This window comes from Mycteria americana, chromosome 3 (assembly GCF_035582795.1).
Source record: "Mycteria americana isolate JAX WOST 10 ecotype Jacksonville Zoo and Gardens chromosome 3, USCA_MyAme_1.0, whole genome shotgun sequence".
Taxonomy (NCBI): Eukaryota; Metazoa; Chordata; class Aves; order Ciconiiformes; family Ciconiidae; genus Mycteria; species Mycteria americana.
Genome location: NC_134367.1, coordinates 42600260 through 42608124, shown reverse-complemented (window position 1 = coordinate 42608124; position 7865 = coordinate 42600260). Strand labels below are relative to the sequence as shown.

The 7865-nt window shown below is 46.4% G+C and overlaps 1 long non-coding RNA gene across 1 annotated transcript; it reads right to left on the bottom strand.

Moving 5' to 3' along the window:
* Positions 1-1327: 1327 nt before the first annotated feature.
* Positions 1328-7865, bottom strand: LOC142407680 (uncharacterized). The gene is made up of 3 exons (XR_012775009.1): positions 7779-7865; positions 1885-2042; positions 1328-1671 (listed from the first exon to the last, which is right to left on the bottom strand). It is a non-coding gene; the product is annotated as an uncharacterized LOC142407680 (long non-coding RNA).

Here is a 7865-nt window from a genome sequence, read left to right as displayed (position 1 = left end):
GGGGACACTGGAGAATTGTTTAAAATTTGTGAGCCTGTTTCTATAGCTTCAAGGAGTGTGTTAAGTTTTTACCATGCATTTGTTCATCCCATCATGTGCTCTGGGGCTCTGTCTCTAGCTAACAGCTTTGTGGAGATTTTTTGCTGTTCTCCACCTATAGGGACTGCGTTGTTGGTTTCTTTTGCTTTCTGTTTTCTTGGTTTGGGGAGAAGATCTATATCAATTAGGTAGAGATCCAAATGCAACTGACATTTTGTTAAGAGCTAACCAGAAACTGAAAAAGGGACATCAGATACACTTTCAGTAGGGGGGTTAAATGCTGCTCTTGAGCCAGATTTCCAAGCACAAGGTGATACTCTTTTTCCCAGAGTTCTCCCAGTAATTTCAGGTGTGGGGAAAGCATCCCTTTCCTGTCTCAATTTATTACATTATTTTTCTGCACATCATTACATTGCTGCCAGTGTTCAATCCAAAGCCAGTTGCATCCATGGTCAGCCTCAGGCAGAAAGTGGCTTAGGGTCTTTGGTCTTGAAACGTAGGTGTTTAAGCAGGCTGTCCTGAACCCTGTTTAATCCTGCAGCAGGAAAGCCTCTGGCGTCAGAGGGGATCCACGAAATGGAGCCCTACCCAGGTGCGGGCCATGTTCTTGCCCTGCATTTAGGACCAAAAAAAGTCATTGCCCACCCAGAGTCAGGAGGAGTTGGTGTCTTCTGCAGCCTGCCACAGGGGCACAGACCAATGTCCCCCCTCCTTATCTATGGGCCAACGCAGATGCCCAAGGGAAACATCTGTATGTCACACCCACAGATCCACCCTTCAAAGTTGAGTGTGTGGTAAATAATCAGAAAAATGAGCAAGTAAAGGTTGTTTTTTGGGGTCTCTCTTGATACAGAGTCTTTATGTAAAGTATTATCATGGTACGCTGGATGTGATGTTGTTATTATTATTCTGCCTAGACTAGCATCACTAGGTCAAATGGCAGTTATGTTCTTATAGAAAATAATGAGTTAAGAGCACCACAGCAAATTAAAACCAACAAGCACCTGAAGCAAAGGAGCAGCAACACTCTGCTGCAGGAGGTCGGCTCTCTTTCAAACACGGCACTTTTGCTTCTTCATCAGCACAAAGGAGTGTTCTTGACCAGGTGCCATTCCTGATTGTTTAGTAATCTTTCCTCCTAAAAATTTAGGGCAGATAGACAGCACATCATTTATATTCACAGCAATTATTTCCTGCAAAGGTTATTTATTGAAAGGCTGAACACAGAAACTGATGTGATACCCCAGTAATATGCAAGGAGGTTTGAACCAAAGCAAGATTAATTGCGTGGGGCACCCCATGAGGAAAGCATTGCGTCTGGGAAGCGCAGCCAAGGCGAACAGTGGTGGTGCCCATCACCTTTGCGGCACCTGGAGTTCTGGGCACTTGCCTCGGCTTTCTGGGAAAAAGCTGCCTGGGGCTCCAGTCTTTGCACGGACGCTGCTTTGGGTATTTCCACGCTTTGGTATTGCCAAACACCGCCCGCTCAGTCGGCACTGCGGAGTACACATTTCTTCACCAGGACTTTGATGACAGCAGATGGTTAATCAGCAAATAGTGCCAAAGGCAGAAAGGATGGGGTTGTTGTTTTAAGTCTGAATCCTTACGGTGATGAGGATGTTAGAGCACTTTCTGCATGTATTACCAAAAAAAAAAGAGAGACCATGGGTAAATCAGGAGAATTTGATACTGCCAAAGTGAAAAGCTTTGGCTGTTACATTTCTTTATGCATAACATATACCGATTAACAATTGCATGTTTCTTTCAAAGGAGCACACTCGATTCACTGTGGTTTAAAGAAGGTGGAAAAAACCCTGACAGAGAATAAAGATGAGATACAAAAACGTGTAGTAAAGGAATGCCTCAGTGGAGATTGCTTTTCTGCATCCTTCCTGCTTTCCCTGGAGCTAAGCGCAGTGCTGCGCAGGACCAGATCCTGCTCATTTTTTCAAGGCCCGTCATCTTCGGTTTCACTCTTTGTATACAGCAATTGTGATTCTGTCCTACATGTTAAAATAAGGATATTAGCAAGCAGAGAGATTGCCTTCCCGAGCCGTGAGATAAAGTGATGGAGTCGGTCTGCTTTATGAATGCTAAAAGAGAACGTGCAGTGTCTGGAAAACACTAAACTGACCTGTGAGGTTTGAGACCTGCCTATAAAGTTCCCATTTAGATGAGATGCTTTCAGAGTGGGTAGGCCAAACTACACTCTTCCTAAGTATCTGCTAATAACCTTAATGGAGTGCAAAAGCACGGAGAGGCACCAAAAGGGATTTAAGAGTGGGGAGAGCAGGAAGGGCAGGAATGTCACTCTGTGTATAAAATCCCACACCCCGAATCACACAGAGATGCTGAAGTAGGCAGAGACCTCTGGAGATCGAGATCGTCTCATCCATATCTCAAAACGAAACACTCAAATCTGCACGTTCACATGTATTCAAAATGGCACTTACGGGCACAAACATCACAACATTATCGTTTGACCAAAAACCCTGGAGGAGCAAAAGCATTGTCAGGAAAAGAGGAGGTTGGAGTCACAGGATGAGATCTACAAACATGCCTGAGGGCACCGGCGCACCCGAGGCAAAATCTCCTCGTGACTCAGTGCTGCGTGACTTAGCGGTTCAGATCAGTAGGAAACGTAGCCCCAGGGCAGAAACCCGCGTTCCCCACAGGCTGCACGCAGAGGATGAAAAGCCCAAGAGTGGGTTCTTGAAAAGCTGGCAAGGTGAGTGGGGAGTGAGCAACCAGCTGTGGGAAAATGGGTGGCCATTAGCGGTGAGAGCAGACGAGGCAAAGACCCTCCAAGACAGCTACGTCCTTTGCTCCGTTTGGGATTCTCGTCTGGAGCTAGCTGCCAAAACTTGCCCAGGCATTTCTTACAGGAGGCAAACAGCTTTCCTGCTCCGTCCCAGCTGTGTATGCCCATTCGCCCACAAACAGAGCACTGGCTGGGGAGAGCAGCTGTGCTCGCAGCCCCGCACATCTGATGGGAGCGGGTTATGAATCCAGGACACCCACCATGTTCACAGGCTGCCCTCGCTGCCAAACTATGACCACTTTGGATGAGTCTCAACCTCCTTCATTAAGGACATTCCAGTTGTTATGGCCCATACCCTGTTGTGGGAGGTGGGATCCCATGGGAAGCAAGCATTCAAAGATGTTTCTCCAAAAGAGGCACCACAAGAGTGAAGCCTGGGCTTTGCGTGTTCCGGGGAAATACTCCGAACACTCGGGTGAGATATGAACTTAGAAGCAGTGTTGCTCTGAGGGTTTCGTCAGCACTGTTTACAAAGCCATCGAGGCAGCAGTTTCTTTTGCCAGGGCCTCTGGGAATTTGGTGCTGCTCTCCCTCAGGGGGGTTGAGAAATCCCACCCAGAAAAACAGAACACACCCAAAGGTCCTGCTGAAGCCAAGTGGCAACAGCAGAAGGGGAGACATGAACAAGGATCTCCCTGAGGACTTAGACCACCCTCATTCCTGCCAGCATCTACTGGGGGTGTCTGAGTAGCAGTCGGGGTGGGGGGGAGCAGGGAAAAACTGCATTTGGCTAGGCTAGCCCCTTTCCTTCAGGCAGCACAGCCAAGCTTTGAAAAGACAGAGAACAAAAGGCTGACTGGCTAGCAGGGGAAGAAAGTGCTGGAAAGGAATTTGTTTCTACAGGAAGCTCAATGGCTTGTTGTAAAACAGACTGCTGTTCTGTTGTTTCCATGTTAAACCCTAGAAAGGGGCAGCTCCAGCAAGCAGCGGATTTTCTGGTGCAAAAACAGTAGAGGTTTGAAAAGGACTAAAGGCAACTTGAGCTTCCCAGCTGGATCGGTAGTAAAAAATAATAACTGAGAGCAAGCTTTTTTCCCTTTTCTTCTCCTCCTTCCAGAAATTCTCTGGTTTCATCTTTTTGAGTCTTAAACATTCATTTAATCCCAGGCTTGCCTTTAAGAAAAAAGAAAATGTGTAGAAGGCCTTCTACACCCCAAATCTATAGCAACACTTCCAATTTTCTTTACCAGAAATAGCAAAAGGAAATGAAAAGCAGGTGTGGGAAGGCTTTTCTGAATGATGCCAGGGCTGTGCTTTAACCTTTACTGGAGGGAAATACGTATCTGTGCATGCCAGGCTATTGCCTTATTGCATAGTTCCCTTACAGCCACAAAAATCTGACAAAAGCAACCAAATACTCTCAAGTTCTTCTAAGCATCTTTGCTGACAGCCTGTGCCACTGAAATATTTCACTGACCTTTGACAAAGACAGTAAATATGGTTTGCTAGGCTGTAGGGAGGACAAAAATCAGGGCATTGGGGATCTCAGAATTAAACAAAGAAAATGGTAACATGAAAACAACTTTGGAGACCAGTGGGAAGAAAAATAGGCATCTCGTCTATCTCTCGATCACTCCATGTCCTTCTTGCTTTTTGCATACATTAGTGGTACTTTCTCTGAGTTACTTGAGATGGCTTTGGTTTGATCCTGCCAGATGCTGAGCGACAAGCCACTGCCAGCCTCAGCAGCTTGCAGCAATCGAGCTGAGATTAGTCCCAGATTACCCCGGTGCAGCCTGCGAAAGCCAGTCATTCTGTTTTTCATTTCTGTGGCAAAACTGCAAGATCCTGGAATTTGTTCTTTCTCCTCCTATATACAATTCAACGAAGCAAGAATGAATGCCCTGGAGCTAGCCGCACACTGCCAACTCAAGCCTTTAAAATGAACACAAAAATCACAGCCCAGCCTGAACAGGGAAATGTAAGCCTGAACCTGGCCCCAGCGACAGCGGCTGCTGGAAAGGCCCCCTGAGGCGACTCCAGCGCTGTAATAACCTACGTAAACAGGGATGGTGTATTTTTTTTATCCTCCGCCTTGCTTCAGTGGAAAGGGGCGGAAAAATAACTCACTTGCGTACACAGTCATTTAGGCCCAGTCATGATTCCTTTAGAGCCCGTGCCAATGGATTTTAGTCATTCTCTGGCAAAGGTTTCTCTTTTAACCACAAACACTGAATAGTTACTGGGTGAGTCACCACCTTGAGTAATCTAATTCCTTGACCAGTACATGCTTGCTTCCTGCGCTGCAGAGTGTCTTTCTTCACTCAGATATTTTAACGTGTGCCTTTCCTGCAGGGTTCTTCTTTCCTGCAGTGCCCAGTGTTGCAGGGCTGGGAGTCCAGAGGAGTCCAGAGCCCAGCTTCCAGGGCAATTCCCGCTGCAGATCCCTGTCTGCCTCAGGGCTGGGAAAGGCACCATAGCCCACTGGCCTCCCTTGCCTCAAAGGCAGCGTGTGCTGTCCTTGGGAGAGCAGCAAGCTCAAGGTTAGAAGGTAATTTTTCAGACAGCAAGCCTTTACTCAGCAAGTCTGGTCATATCGGGAGGCATAATGTGGCTATGCAGATTTACCAGCAAATTGTAAAACAGCCAAACCTGCAACGTTTGCCTTGTACCAGTCTCCCGGTCAGCCCTTTGGACAAGAGCAGTCCATGCCCACGGGCTGCTCGGACTGACTCGAGGAAGGGAACACTAATAACAACCGCAAGCAGCACGGGACGCTGTCAGTACAAACCACATGGGATGGTGTTGGTGCAAATCTTTTGCAAGGGGTGTGGACTGTTTTCCCTTTCTCATGTACTGGCTTTACAAGAAAATGTACTGCTAAAAAATCATGGGGTTTAGAAACACTAGAGAAAAAAGGTATTTTTTTCCCCTTTAAAAGATGTAATGTTTCAGGAGCACTTAAACGCTCAAGGATTAAATTGTGGTGAGTGTTCGCAAGCCACCTTTTGAAGAACGTTATTAAAATCTTTCCTAGCCCCTTCTTTCATGATTGCAGCTTTCTGTTTCATTTCCTATTTATGGGGGACTGTGCTGTCCTCGGGGCATCTTCTGGCCACTACTTACTGCAAGCTCCTTCTCTTCAGGGCAGCAACAGCGAAGAGAGGCAGCGAGAAGGGAGGATTAAATTATACTCTGATATTTTCAAGCCAAGAAAAGAAGACTATAATAAAAGTACTCTAATATAAATTTATGATCCTGGTAGAAAACTGTCCCAGAGTAAGGTGTCTTTGTGCATTTATGTATATATGAGTACTGCTGACAAACAGAGCAGATCCAACTGTGGCTATGTCTGATAGCCTATATGTCTGCTAGGACCATTAGGTCCTCTCCTGACCTAATCTATATGCATACCTATCCTCAAAACACACACACACTCCTTGAACAGGGGAAGAAAAAGTGTTTTACGTGAATTGTCCAAAGACATGATCGATCCTGAACGTGGTGACTGAGCAAAAAGATGGTTATTCTCAATTTTAACACCTGTCTTAATGCCTTTTAAATAATTACACCACGTTGCTTGTAGGTATTAATCTGAGGTTTTGATATTTCTCTTTTCTTTTTTAAATCTTGGTATCAATAATCTGGCCATCTCAGGACTAGAGAATGCTGTCTGTAAAAACACAGGCCATTTGCATAATAAACTGTTTAACAGTGATTTTGATTTAGAAAGGGTATTTTTTCATTACATATGGAACACAAACACCATCGAAACACAGAAATAATAGAAGAAAGCAGAGCTGTTCGGAGACACCCCTGAAGAGCCCAGTTAGCTGAGCCAGTTCTGTCCACAACACACCAGTCAGTGGAGACTGGAACAAGTGCTATTTGGTACCATTTCCAACAGCTGAGGCTAAACGTTTCCATATTTGATGTGACATAACGTACTGTTGCCTCTGCTCTCATCGTCCTTCTGTCGCCTGATGTTTTTCCGTCTTACTGCAGAAACACGCCAAGTCGGACTGGAAAGGACAGGATGATATCACCTACTCCAGTTGTTCTCAACCTTCCTTGAACTGTGGGCCTTGAACATCTTCCCTGTGACAGCAAGGTCTTCTTCTGAGGTTAGTAGGTGGCATGGGGGAACTCAGGTGGCTTTTGAGCATAACCTGACATCACACCTAAAGCAAATCATCGCCAAAATGAGTGGTCCTCCACCTCATCATCATCCCCATCAGTTACTTGTGTCCTCTTTCCTCTAGGGCGCTGGCGTTCATACGAGGCCAGGGTCCTCCAGCACAGGAGCTGAACCAGCAGGCAGCAGCTCACCTTGTCTTCTGGGGTTAGTTTCCTGCTGGCTTTCTGCCCCAGCCAGGTCACTGCAGGGCCAGGTCAGCAAACCGCACTTGGTAGCGGTGCGGGGAGCTGTGGGACCACAAAGGGCCAGAGGTAGCAGGGCATTTTCAAGGCATTGGCTGCATCAGCTTAGTTGCAGCATAAAACTGAGCCTTGGCTTGCTTGCATGGATGGCCCTCAGGCCAGCCTGTGAAAACCACTGTGCTCCCTGGTCCGAATCAGGCAGGTCCATGCTTTACAGATGGTTGTCAAAACTTTTTTTTTTTTTTTAACTTCCACTCAGGAAGTTTATCATCACTTAGAAGTTATCTTGGTTTAGCTCCTTAACATTCCTTATAATAAGAATAATTTTGTCCTGTATATAAACCTTATGTAGCCTAAATAATGGGAGCAAGATAAGGCCTAAAAACTTAAATTAAGCCTTCAGACTCTCAGCCACAGGCCCAATGCAGGAAAAATACCGATTTCCCCCAATGCCTGTGGCCAACACTGTGGAAAGGAAGTAATCGAGGGTAATGCCCAGATGTGCCCAGCAGCAAACTTCTGCCCCTGCTGCACAGCCCTGAGTTACTGACCTGACTCTCAACCCTTCGTGTCACCCAAGAGCCTCATCCCTCCTCACCCTGCCTCCATCACAGCTCCGGTCGATCTCAGGTGTGGGGCTCAGCCTCCTCCTTCCCAAAGCCAGAAATGGCTGTATCACTATAGA